Genomic DNA, 14,645 nt, shown 5'->3' with positions numbered 1-14,645 from the left:
ACTCTTAGAAACAGCCTTTTAGATGCTTTAAAATAAAAAGCCTTTTCCTGTGACTTTGATCATTTTACCAGACTGAAAATGGAATGGTCTTGATTTGTTTTTCTAATTACTTTTAAGGGCAGTGTGACTTTTTGTTTGGTTTGGTTTGGTTTTTTACTGCACTTCACTGTGTGTGACATCATCATTGATGGAATATCCTAATATGGCATTAATCATTTACTGCTTCAGTCACACCAGAGAAGACAGAAAAAGTATAGAAATTTGTGTTCTCTTAAATACCAAACCGAGAGATGTGTGCTATTGAGCCGAACATCTTGATCCAAGGGATGCTTTCCATGCTGTAGAAGTTTTAAGATACAGTGGAATTTGTAGTTTAAATTACTTGGCAGTGTCCCTTTATGTGAGTTACTTGAATTGCTTTGTTCTTTATGAAAATTTTTATAATTCAAAAGACTCTCCTACTTTAAAGTCAACAGATCATGAAAGTAACCTTGAAAAAAAATTCAGCTAAGTTAGAAAGTTCCTCTCAATTAGAATGTAGTTGCACAATACTACGGGTGCAATATGGTTCCTTAGCTATATTACCTGATTATAGTTGGTCTACAAGCTTACCTTCTCTCCAGTTAGTTAATGTTTCTGCATGTGTATAATAATTATTAATTTATGTCCTTTTCTCTCTGTCTTCCCCCCCCCCCCAAAGATGGATCTTTCTCCATCTAACCACCCTCAAAATGCAAATTAAAATAACAGAAAAATGCTGCTATGCCCTTCTCTTCTTGAAATAAATGACTTATTTCCTCTGTAGAAAACTGACTGTGGTATTGGTCAAAAGAGCAGTCAGTCAAGTAATTCCCATTATGTGTATATAAAAATCCTAATAGTGAAACATCTTTTAAATGACTGATGACTTTAAAAAATAGCTATGCTTTACTACAAATGAAACAGTTGAATTGGAAAAACTGGAGCACTTGTATTAAATCTTACTATTCAGAGGTAATTTCCAAGTTATTTTTCCTTGCACAGAATGACAGCATATGCACGCCAAATTAAACTGAATTAATGAAACATATTTAAGTGGTAGTAAACATTTTATGTAATTTTTATGTGAAGACTGACAGTATCACTTCTGGTTCAACTACTCAATCATTGTGTGTACGTGTGTGTGTGTGCCCGCGCATTATATCTGGAGGTGCCAGCATGACACCAGAGTCAAGGCTAAATGAGGCTGTGTAAAGTCAGTCTCTCTCGATACTGAAAGTTAATGTTCATAGAATCATAGAATATCAGGGTTGGAAGGGACCTCAGGAGGTCATCTAGTCCAACCCCCTGCTCAAAGCAGGACCAATCCCCAAATAAATCATCCCAGCCAGGGCTTTGTCAAGCCTGACCTTGTTGCTCAAGTATATTTCTTCACTACAATGCAAACACTAAAAAGCAAATAGGAAATAAATTAAGGAAATATTGACATCAAGAGTAATACCCTTCTATAAGCGTTAACCAATACCATGATGGCACATGTGAAATCCACACACACACACACACCCTTTCTAAGACACTTTTTTTTACCATCACCTTCAGTATATGCATAAGAAAACTGAATTATTTGCATGGTAGTGTGATTTTTAACTCTGATCTGTTTTATTGATTTGAGATTATTATGGATATATGTGTGAAACACTCCCACAAATTGTCCGCACTTCAAGTTTCTCCCATTGTGTGAGAGATGACTGATTCCAGTAATACTCCCCACTTTAAGGGTAGGGAATATCTCTCAAAGTGGTAGCATTTTGCAAAACATAAGAGAAACTAAATATGAATGCCATGGTTGCTGGGCTATTGCTCATCGATCCCCCTTCTGTTTTCACCAAGTGCATCCTCTTGGGCATTAAGCCCCATGCCTTTACATCTCCCATGCTGAAATTATGGAATTTTCACACTCTGTTATACTGAGCCCTGGGCTAGAATAGTCTGCATATCAACTGTGCTTACCCAAACAAGTCTGACTGGATTTGTCACCCATGGTTCTTCCTTCCCGAGTCTGTGACCAGTGGTGAATACAGTGGCCAGACAGCCTTCTTGCACCAAAGAACTGTTTAATCTTACAGGTAGGAATAAAGCAATGTTAAAACAACAATCAATCTGTATGTGTCTGTTTTACCTAAAGTCCTACCATCTTGTGACAATAGGGCAGGCGGTCCTAGCCTTGACGTCCTGGGTGTCCGTCTGAACAGCTCAACAACAACTGCCTGACTTCTTGACAGAGAGAGCTTTCTTAACTGGTAGTAGTTCTTCTGATCTGCTGGCTCCCAACGTTAACCTCAAAACAAGTATTGTAACTTGGCTGGCACCCAGAAATAGAATCACAGACTCTTAACAACCCTGAAAGGTTTACCATGATGTGGCTTAAGTGAGTGAAGGGGAGTCATAAAGTTAAAGAGGAGACAAACTAAAACAAAAGGAAGAGCAAATGCAATCTTCATTTCAGTCTGGCATCTGAAAATTGCAAAAATGTTGAGCACTTCGGCTCCATAACACATGCACTTTACTCCCATGTAACTTAAGTGAAAAATAAGCACAGTGTTGGTTTATTTTTCCACCTTTTTCATTCTTCTAAAGATTAATCCATTTGATAGAACCATGCATCTTAATTTGGTAGGGGTCTAGGGCAGGAACCTTGTATTTTGATTAGGGAGGGAGTTCACGTGTACAGATCACTCTGTGAGTTGTCTTGTGTTTGTGTGTCAGCTCAAGAACCGAGGCAAGATAATAGTTTACTTCTACCATGCCTCTGTGAGAAAGTTGGTTGATAGAAAATTAGTTTGGGGTGTGGATGATAAGCAAGCTAATTTTCTTTTGGTAATCTTTTTGAAAACAAAGCTTGTTTTCCTTCTCCTTTTGCGAGTTAGCCATTGCTGAAACTAATGTTTAGAAAATGTTCTTTAGTTTGAGTACCCTGCTCAAAAAGATTTCAATTAATTTGATATTGCTTGTTTAAAACACAAACAAATGAATCACAGGTATTTTTAAAAAAATATTATTACCTAAACAAGTTATTTCATTCAGTGGATTCTACATTTTACCTTGTAATGCGATCATGATATTTTTACATTTGTTTACATGTATAAGTAGTAATTTTTCTACCTATAATATTGATATTTTCCTACTAAATGTTATTTTTCTGTCTTAGAGTTTTCTATAGTGTCCATCACTGTGATCTATGAACACTTCCCAGATAAGTTAGGCTTACGTGGCAAGGTTGTTATTATATACATGCTTATATGGACATTTGTATAAATGTGCCTTTTTTGAGTAGGGTAATGTGATAGATCAGCAGCAGTTTCTCTTGCTGTAAGCCCCTGGGTGGGACACCTGGTGATAAGTAGAAGGTCCTCAACTCTGGTACTTGCTTCCTCTAGCCAGGCCATTAAAGCCTGACTGCAGTGACCAGCAGGGCATGCTACAAGACCTATCTATTTAGTCAGGCATGTTATATCCAGGCAACTCATGCAGTTGAATGGGATTGGTCCATTGGCAGATGAACAGCCAGTGAAAGTGCCTAACAAATTGTGTCTGCCCCCTTCTCCTTTAGAAACAACATCTGTAATGCTATTGTATAGTATAGTAATTTTGTAAAAGTATATCTACAACTTGGGAATACCTTGTAAAAATGTACTTCTCTCTTGCACTGAAAAACAATATTAGTGATATTACAAAAAACTTGCACAAGAACATATTTGTCATAATTTATTTAAATATCACCCATAAAGACATAATTTGAGCCCACTAGTATGAAGTGGAAAACAAGGAATAATTATAATTAAAGCTAAATTTACAGTTTTATGCATTTGACTCTTCATTGGACTTCAAGACGTATATCTTAAGTTGTATATTTTATTATTTTATCCAGCTTCTAAATTATAGATAGATACATTCCAATCTATAGACATAATTCATGACATGAAACTCGAGACAAGAAGCAAATAACTGAAGTACTGTGCAAATACCCAAGTGAAAGGTACTAGACTCACTACTGTAGTAAGTTGTTGATTTTGAATTACTAGCATTTATGTATTAAATTTAGATAGAATCTCTGCATCTGCTTTCTGTCCATTTCTGGAGAGAATAATCACCTTAGGTAACATTAACGAAAGTGCCTACATCACATTTTCAGAAGTGAATGGCACTTAGGCTCCTAAATGCTTAAGCTGCTTTAGAAAATGAGACTTAGGGTAAAAACTTCAGAAGTGCCTAAGTAACTCTGAGCCCAGTCCAATTTTCAAATATGCAAAAAGACATTTGCAATATAGATTCACAGATTAATGGATTATAAAGTCTGAAGAGGTGATTGTGATTGTCTAGTTTGACAGGCCAAAGGACTTCCCTGAATTAAATTCAGTTTGAACTAGAGGATATCTTCTAGAAAACTGTACCAACTTGATTTTTAAAAGTACTGTGTAGATAGCACTCATTAAAAATGCCTTCTGCAGTGGAAAACAATACAGTGAAAAAATTAGAATAAAAATGGGCCTACTGTGCTTCTGACACTTCTTCTGAGAAATATAGGTCCGTGAAACATGTACGTGTTACATTCAGCATTTACTTATGGGGAGGCAACATTGCCTAGTCGATAAGGCACTGAACTTGGATTTAGCAGACCTCCATTTTCTTCCAAACTTTGCCACTGGCCTGCTGGATGACCTTTTGGTAAATCACATCACTGCTCTGTGCCTCAGTTTCCCCATCTATAAAATGGAGATGATACTGACTGACAATGTAAAGTGTTGGAACTCTAAGGATGAAAAGTATCATATAAGAGCTACGTAGTGGTGTTGGTGTTGTTGTTATTATTATTATTATTATGCTTTCTCACAGGTCAGAGAAGCCTTTCTTCAGTGGATTAGAATCCTAATCCATCCCTCAGGAGCTGAAATGGATGCCCTTGGAATGTGTTACTTGGTTTTTGCTTGCTAGTAATAGTGCTTTTGATGCAGAATATTAATCACTTGCACTCTGGTGCACATTGCTAATTAGCTCTCTCCTTTAACATGAATGGATAAGTGGTCATGTCCCATCAGGTCTATAGGTGTGTGTAACAAAAATGGAATTTAAAACGTGTAATTCCAAGCCTTGTGGTTTTGTGTTTTTTTTAAGTCCTTTTCCTCTTCTTTTTCCTTGATTTTTATTGTAAGTACTTAAAGTTCAACATCTTCATTAATGATCTGGAGGATGATGGGATGGATTTCACCCTCAGCAAGTTCGCAGGTGGCACTAAGCTGGGAGGACACTAAGCTGGGGGGAGAGGTAGATACGCTGGAGGGTAGGGATAGGGTCCAGAGTGACCTAGACAAATTGGAGGATTGGGCCAAAAGAAATCTGATGAGGTTCAGCAAGGACAAGTGCACTGCTACAGGCTGGGGACCAAATGGCTAAGCAGCAGTTCTGCAGAAAAGGACCTGGGGATTACAGTGGACGAGAAGCTGGATATGAGTCAACAGTGTACCCTTGTTGCCAAGAAAGCTAATGGCATACTGGGCTGCATTAGTAGGAGCATTGCCAGCAGATCGAGGGAAGTGATTATTCCCCTCTATTCGGCACCGGTGAGGCCACATCTGGACTATTGCGGCCAGTTTTGAGCCCCCCACTACACAAAGGACAAATGGACAAATTGGAGAGAGTCCAGCAGAGGGCAATGAAAATGATTAGGGGGCTGGAACACATGACTTATGAGGAGAGGCTGAGGGAATTGGGCTTATTTAGTCTGCAGAAAAGAAGAGTGAGTGGGGATTTGATAGCCTTCAACTACCTGAAAGGGGGTTCCAAAGAGGATGGATCTAGACTGTTCTCAGTGGTGGCAGAGGACAGAACAAGGAGCAATGGTCTCAAGTTGCAGTGGGGGAGGTCTAGGTTGGATATTAGGAAAAACTATTTCATTAGGAGGGTGGTGAAGCACTGGAATGGGTTACCTAGGGAGGTGGTGGAGTCTCCATCTTTAGAGGTTTTTAAGGCCCGGCTTGACAAAGCCCTGGCTGGGATGATTTAGTTGGTGTTGGCCCTGCTTTGAGCAGGGGGTTGGACTAGATGACCTCCTGAGGTCTCTTCCAACCCTAATAGTCTATGGTTCTATGAATGTTCTTATTGTATGCTCACTATTCTTACGTTTGTTGCTACCATCACTATTTTTGCAGGTTGATTTGTCTTTGGACTTTAAGTGAATATTCATTAAAAATTCTAAGGCCCAACAATTTATGAATGGCATCTGTTTCACAGTGGTAATCTGGGAAGTTGTAAAATGTATATGAATGGAGTTTCCTGGTGCTTGTCTATTAAAATCATTGTTTGGTCTCTTGGGTCAGCATCTATAAATTGTTCACATGGCCCTTAGTGTTTAAAAGGTTTCCAGTGGCAACACATTAGGCTACGTATGGGCCAGGATTCTGAGCTAGTATTGGGGAAAATTGAACCCTCTAATTTTCAGTATTTAAGGGGTGCCCAGTATTTGTCAGCATTGTGAGCACTTGAGAATCCTGGAGGATATTTCACTATAGCTAATTGCCATCTGGGACTGTTGAAGTTCTACCTCTCCAGTAGGAAGGGAACTTTTTTTTTTTTTAAACAGAAATTTGTTGCAATTCCATGATATTCAACATTCAGGGCAAGTGAAATTGTAAGTCATCATTACCTTACTCCTCTAATTTATTTTTATGGCAGGTCTTGCTTCACTAATAGATATTCCTAAATATGTACCTCCTTTCTTTTCTCAATTAACAGATCTCCAATAAATTCTTTTTTAAAAAAATGTTGAAATTACAGTGTAATGCCAAATGTGATACTGCTCTTAAAAAATGAGTGATTTGACTGGCTTCTGCATTTGCTGATGAAAATGTAAGCTCAAGAGGAAATGTTCTTCCTGTGTTTTTAATGAATAAATGTTTTCTTTTGCAAAAGTCTTCTGTTCATAGAAATGTGGTGTTATATTTGGAAAGTTTATTGAACAGCAAAAACCTTTCTTCACTTATGTTAGCATGAATAAAGTCAGAACTACAGTGGTTCTTGCCTCAGGCCATTGCAGTCCTGTTGCAGTTCTATTTTATATTCAGATTTGTTTTGAAGTGGCCATTCAGAAGGTTCTGTCTGATCAGAGGTGAACAAGCAATTCATAATTTATTCTTCTTAATCTTGGGAGGACTCATGTTACAATAATGAACATTATTAAGAGAACCTCCATAGATGATGATATGAAATTTGTATGTTTTCTGTCCACAAGTTGTCTGCCTGCAGGGCGTGATATGCTTCTATATGTTGTCTTATTTGCCACATAATTTATATGAATAATTCTTGATTTGAAGACTGTTCTCGAGCAGTTTGTTGTAAGTATTTAAAATCTGAGCTGTTCAGGGTCACATTGCATATTTATTTGTTCCTTGATTCAGTGAGCATTTTGCTTAGACTCAGATTTCAGAGATGAACACACAAAATTACAAAATCCACAAATATTCTCTCGTCTTTTCTTAAAATGTGCTATTTCCATCAACAACCGTTGCCAGTAAACTCATTTGCTAGATTATTTGTGGGAAGCAAATGCCAAAAGGATGTGAACACAGTTGAAATGAAGTCGTCTAAAATGCAAATAAACACTTTTTACTGTGTTCTCTAAGTCTAGACTTTCAAGGGAGTCTGAATTCTGTTTTCACTCATTCATTGTTTGCATGAATTAACAAAAGAGTTTTTTAAAATCACTAAAGTAAAAACTATAAACTTGGGGCAACTAATTGAAACTCCAGATTCCTTTGAAGATGAGATTTTATCATGAGGACATATTTTAAGACCACATGTCAATGGCAGAAGTAACATCTGTCTGCCAATACAGGTGGAAGGATGATACTATGGACAGAGTGACAGCCACTATGGCCCTGATCCTGAAAATACATTAAGCACACGTGAGGCCTTATTGAAGTCAGCCCTCTGTTAATAGCTAGTTATATTTTATGGTACAAAATATACTTCACAACAATATGTGGTATGAGTAGAACGTAAAGTGTTTCAGATCAGATAAAGTGGTAAGAATTGTTTATCGTATAATAGACCAACTTAGATTTCTTTTTAGAAATTACCAATTTTCCATGGTTAAGGAAGTCACCATGAGCAGTCTCATTTTTTGGACAGATGGCGATATATGAGAAATGGTCCATGTTTGCTTGCATTTCCAGAAGCAATTCAGATGATATTGTGACATTAGTCTGCAGTGGATATCAGATGTGTAAAAGCCATCCTCCAATTTAGTCACTTCTGTATTCAGACAAAAGCATCTGTAATTGCTTACTAGCTTAAGACATCTGCTATGTTTTCTGTTTGTGATGCTAATTTGTAGAATAGTCTTTCATCCTTGTAAATTTGCTAAATGTCTTTGCAGGATAACTAGAGTTCAGCTTTCAGTGACCAACAAACCAATAAACTGCTCTCAAACATGGGTTTCATCTGAGAAGTGGAAGGGGCAGGGAATCCATTTGCAGTTCTCTTCATCTTGACCAATTTCTTTTAAAGAATAAGAAACACTTTGAATTGATACAGATTAATTGCATGGATTATATCAACTGTCTTCATCAGGATCCCATAATAGCAAGAAAAGGAACATCTGTATGTTTACTTTCTTCTTACCCCATGTAGAATTAGTATGGATTCCTGTGTCCATTTTTTTTTCTTCAAATGTCAGGGGTTAAATCTAAACTTTCATAATGCAGATGCTCAGCTTTTTTAAAATATGCCAGGGCTGTACAACTTTCATGGTATTTGAATACATTAGTATTTTAACTTGTGACTTTTTTCATGTTAGGCTTGTATTAGTGTTTTTGTAATTTGTGCAGGCAAAAGCTAGATAATTAAAATTTAGATGGATGGAAAGAGACTATTATAATTTTAAACAGCAGTCTGAAGTTTGTCTTTTAAAGTTGCCCACTTGACTTTATAGCTGCAAAAGTATGAGGACAGTGTCATGATAAATGCTTATGTAGCACTTAAGTGATGCATAGCCTCTGTGTTAGCCTTCTGTACATGGGTGATGAATTCCGTCCTTAGAGATTCTTGTGGGGGTTTGGTGGGCAGGAGGGAAGGAGTGTTGTTTGTTTTTTGGTTAGTGATCTCGTTGGTTGTTCCCATGTGTGTTTAACATTTGTAAAGTACCAAGAGTTACAGATAAACAGTTTAACACATTAAAATAAAGAAAAATATGTCACTGATGTAAGTTTTTCCCCCAGAAAGGACCAACCTGATCTTGTGAAATCAGTATTTCACTGAAGAACAGCACGTTAGGTTCACATTTTAAAGGTTTTTATTTAACTGGAAATTATTTTACTGGATTAATTTAGATAAATTGGTTTAACATATCTCTGTGTCAATTTCTTTGTATATGTAGGCTCTGGGCCAGATCCTCAGTTGATGTAAATCAGGCAAACTAGATTTACAGCAGAAAAGGACCTGTTCCTCTTACTCTGTTTTAAGGACTGGATGTTGGATGTTTACATCGATGTTCTTTAAGATTATATTGGTGTAAAAGAGAATATTTTGTTTTAAATGAAATGTATGTTTAAAAATGAGCACCATTTTACAATGGTTCCCTAAATAAGTTACAGAGCCTAAAAATTCCTATAGTACCTGACTGATTATAATACTGTACTAAATCAAAAGTGACTGCATTTAAAACTTCCATAAAGACAGCTCAGTCTTTTTAAATGATGGTCTGGCAAATGAAAGATCCTTTATTCTTTTCTCCCCTTGTTTTTCCTTGGGGTAATGAAAAATGAAAATTTTTGTGTAAATGTCAAAAACATCATAAAGAATAAATCTCAGGGGTTGGTTAATGAAACCTTTCTGCCTGGTGGCAAGCGGCAGGCCCTCATTGCTACAACAATTGGCACTAGGATGCTTTGAGCTGTAATATCTCAAGGACTGTGTAGTGCATTCCATCATTGATTCCTAATTTACTTAGTCTCCTAGGCACCTGGCTGAGACAGAAACAAAAAGCAATGAAGCTGTTGTTATATCTTTCCCCCCACCCTTTTACGCTGTCTGTAACTTACAAAGATTTACGCTGTATTTATTGTCTATATCTTAAAACACATGAGGTGTGGGTAATTGGATACCCTTGTTATCTGCCAGTATTTAATTATTAGCTGGATTATACAGACAAGTTGAGAGAGTTTATTTCTTATTGCATACCTGATTTCAAATATGAAATCTGTGCAAACTGAAACAATAAATAATTATTAGTGTGTGGTCATTGTATGTAATGAACAAAAAACAGAAATGAGAAAACATTGAATTCTGGAAGACATTTGATTAGGGCAATTTGTAATGCATGGTAGTGGGCAGTTCTGCAGGGTTAAATGGGGAATGTTTGCAGTGAGGATTATACACTTGTGATCCTAGAATGCAAATCCCTCATGAAAAGCTTTAAGATATCAGAGGTATGTGTTTGAAATGTCATGCTTTATGTGGAACTCATTCCTTGTATAAACATTTCACTACCTTGAAGTGGATGGCCATTTTTTCCCATGTGGATTTTCAGTAATATTTATACATCACAGTATTGCCAAAGCTATAGTAGAAAGAACACACGCACATCCCAGTTTCAATGTGGGAAGCAATAGCTATATCTGCTACAGTGTTGTTGACCTCTAAATATCACCTGGATAGGCATTTGTAGTATGCAGAGATTGATCTATTAATTTGGATTTTTAAATATATATATTTTAAATATATAACCATGTACATATGGTTTTGGATGAAATATATGTCTTTTCATCCAAAGCCATATGTACATGGTTTCCTGGAAGCACTTGTCGTAATTTTTCATTACAAATACTTCATTTCAAATATTAAAAACTGTTCACTGGGTCTAGTTTTATACATCTTTTTTTTTTCATGAGAATCCTATGGGGACAGTAGCCATACAATATCACTCCCCTTGCCTTTAGTACAACACAGGCTACTCCACATAAGAACATAAGAATGACCATACTGGGTCAGACCAAAGGTCCATCCAGCCCAGTGTCCTGTCTACCAACAATGGCCAATGCCAGGTGCCCCAGAGGGAGTGAATCTAACAGGTAATGATCAAGTGGTCTCTCTCCTGCCATCCATCTCCACCCTCTGACAAACAGAGGCTAGGGACACCATTCCTTACCCATCCTGGCTAATTGCCATTAATGGACTTATCCGCCATGAATTTATCCAGTTATTTTTAAACCCTGTTGTAGTCCTAGCCTTCACAACCTCTTCAGGCAAGGAGTTCCACAGGTTGACTGTGCGCTGAGTGAAGAACTTCCTTTTATTTGTTTGTTTTTAAACCTGCTACCCATTAATTTCATTTGGTGACCTCTAGTTCTTATATTATGGGAACAAGTAAATAACTTTTCCTTATTCACTTTCTCCACACCACTGATGATTTTATTTACCTCTATCATATCCCCCCCTTAGTCTCCTCTTTTCCAAGCTGAAAAGTCCTAGCCTGTTTAATGTCTCCTCATATGGGACCCTGTCATAAATATAAAGGGAAGGGTAAACACCTTTAAAATCCCTCCTGGCCAGAGGAAAAATCCTCTCATCTGTAAAGGGTTAAGAAGCTAAAGGTAACCTCGCTGGCACCTGACCAAAATGACCAATGAGGAGACAACATACTTTCAAAAGCTGGGAGGAGGGAGAGAAACAAAGGGTCTGGGTCTGTCTGTGTGATGCTTTTGCCGGGGACAGAACAGGAATGGAGTCTTAGAACTTAGTAAGTAATCTAGCTAGATATGCGTTAGATTATGATTTCTTTAAATGGCTGAGAAATTAAGCTGTGCTGAATAGAATGGATATTCCTGTCTGTGTGTCTTTTTGTAACTTTTGGGTTTGCCTAGAGGGATTCTCTGTGTTTTGAATCTAATTACCCTGTATGGTATTTACCATCCTGATTTTACAGAGGTGATTCTTTTTTACTTTTTACTTCTATTAAAATCCTTCTTTTCAGAAACTGAATGCTTTTTCATTGTTCTTAAGATCCAAGGGTTTGGGTCTGTGGTCACCTCTGCAAATTGGTGAGGATTTTTACCAAACCTTCCCCAGGAAGTGGGGTGCAAGGGTTGGGAGGATTTTGGGGGGAAAGACGTTTCCAAACAACACTTTCCTAATAAATAAACCCAGATCAATGTTTGGTAGTGGCATTGGAAGTCCAAGGGCAAAGGGTAAAATAGTTTGTACCTTGGGGAAGTTTTAACCTAAGCTGGGTTAAAGTAAGCTTAGGAGGTTTTCATGCAGGTCCCCACATCTGTACCCTAGAGTTCAGAGTGGGGAAGGAACCTTGACAGACCCATTCCAAACCCCTAATCATTTTAATTGCCCTTTTCTGAACCTTTTCTAATGCCAGTATATCTTTTTTGAGATGAGGGGACCACATCTATATGCAGTATTCAAGATGTGGGTGTACCATGGATTTATATAAGGGCAATCAGATATTCTCCATCTTATTCTCTATCCATTTTTTAATTATTCCTAATATCCTGTTTGCTTTTTTGACTGCTGCTGCACACTGCGTGGACGCCTTCAGAGAACTATCCACGATGACTCCAAGATTTTTCTCCTGATTAGTTGTAGCTAAATTAGCTCCCATCAGATTGTATGTATAGTTGGGGTTATTTTTTCCAATGTGCTTTGCTTTACGTTTATCCACATTAAATTTCATTTGCCGTTTTGTTGCCCAGTCACTTCGTTTTATGAGATCTTTTTGAAGTTCTTCACAGTCTGCTTTGGTCTTAACTATCTTGAGCAGTTTAGTATCATCTGCAAACTTTGCCACCTCACTGTTTTCCCCTTTCTCCAGATCATTTATGAATAAGTTGAATAGGATTGGTCCTAGGACTGACCCTTGGGGAACAACGCTAGTTACCCCTCTCCATTCTGAAAGTTTACCGTTTATTCCTACCCTTTGTTCCCTGTCTTTTAGCCAGTTCTCAGTCCATGAAAGGATCTTTCCTCTTATCCCATGACAACTTAATTTACATAAGAGCCTTTGGTGAGGGACCTTGTCAAAGGTTTTCTGGAAATCTAAGTACACTATGTACACTGGATCCCCCTTGTCCACATGTTTGTTGACCCCCTCAAACAACTCTAATAGATTAGTAAGATGTGATCTCCCTTTACAGAAACCATGTTGACTTTTTGTGCAACAATTTATGTTCTTCTACATGTCTGACCATTTTATTCTTTACTATTGTTTCAACTAATTTGCCCGGTACTGATGTTAGACTTACCAGACTGTAATTGCCAGGATGACCTCCAGAGCCCTTCTTAAATATTGGCATTACATTAGACTATCTTCCAGTCATTGGGTACAGAAGCTGATTTAAAGGACAGGTTACAAATCATAGTGAATAGTTCCGCAATTTCATATTTGAGTTCTTTCAGAACTCTTGGGCGAATGCCATCTGGTCCCGGTGACTTGTTACTGCTAAGTTTATCAATTAATTCCAAAACCTCCTCTAGTCACACTTCAATCTGTGACAATTCCTCAGATTTGTCACCTACAAAAGATGTTTCAGGTTTGGGAATCTCCCTAACATCCTCAGCTGTGAAGACTGGAGCAAAGAATTCATTTAGTTTCTCCACGATTACTTTATCGTCTTTAAGTGCTCCTTTTTTGTATCTCAATCGTCCAGGGGCCCCACTGGTTGTTTAGCAGGCTTCCTGCTTTTGATGTACTTAAAAAACATTTCGTTATTACCTTTTGAGTTTTTGGCTTTTCTTATTGCATTTTTACATTTCATTTGGCAGTGTTTATGCTCCTTTCTATTTACCTAACTAGGATTTGACTTCCACTTTCTAAAAGATGCCTTTTTATCTCTCATTGCTTCTTTTACATGGTTGTTAAGCCACGGTGGCTCTTTTTTAGTTCTTTTACTGTGTTTTTTAATTTGGGGTATACATTTAAGTTGAGCTGTATTATGGTATCTTTGAAAAGTGTCCATGCAGCTTGTAGGGATTTCACTCTTGTCACTGTACCTTTCAATTTGTGTTTAGCTATGCAAAAATGAGGAGGTTAGTTCCCCTTTCTGAAATTAAATGCCACAGTGTTGGGCTGTTGAAAGGTGTTCTTCCCACCACAGGAATGTTAAATGTTATTATATTGGTCACTACTTCCAAGCGGTCCTGTTATAGTTACCTCTTGGACCAGATCCTGCGCTCCACTGAGGACTAAATCGAGCATTGCCTCTCCCCTTGTGGGTTCCTGTACCAATTGCTCGAAGAAGCAGTCATTTAAAGTATAGAGAAATTTTGTCTCTGCATTTCGTCCTGAGGTGACATGTACCGAGTCAATATGGGGATAATTGAAATCCCCCACTATTACTGAGTTCTTTATTTTGATAGCTTCTCTAATCTCCCTTAGCATTTCATCGTCACTATCACTAGCCTTGTCAGGTGGTCGATAATATATCCCTACTGTTATATTCTTATTAGAGCATGGAATTACTATCCATAGAGATTCTATGGAACATGTGGATTCATTTAAGATTTTTATTTCATTTGATTCTACATTTTCTTTCACACATCGTGCCACTCCCCCCCTGCATGACCTGTTCTGTCCTTCTGATATATTTTGTACCCCGAAATGATTG

At 37.6% G+C, this 14,645-nt stretch overlaps 1 protein-coding gene across 28 annotated transcripts in view; it reads left to right on the top strand.

The window, feature by feature from the left end:
• RBFOX1 (RNA binding fox-1 homolog 1) overlaps window positions 1-14,645 on the top strand; it is a 2,406,891-nt gene that overhangs the window by 1,463,969 nt on the left and 928,277 nt on the right. The gene's annotated exons all lie outside the window — the stretch shown is intronic.

The sequence above is a fragment of the Natator depressus genome, chromosome 10 (genome assembly GCF_965152275.1).
Source record: "Natator depressus isolate rNatDep1 chromosome 10, rNatDep2.hap1, whole genome shotgun sequence".
NCBI classification, from domain to species: Eukaryota; Metazoa; Chordata; order Testudines; family Cheloniidae; genus Natator; species Natator depressus.
This window is presented reverse-complemented; position numbering and strand designations above follow the sequence as displayed.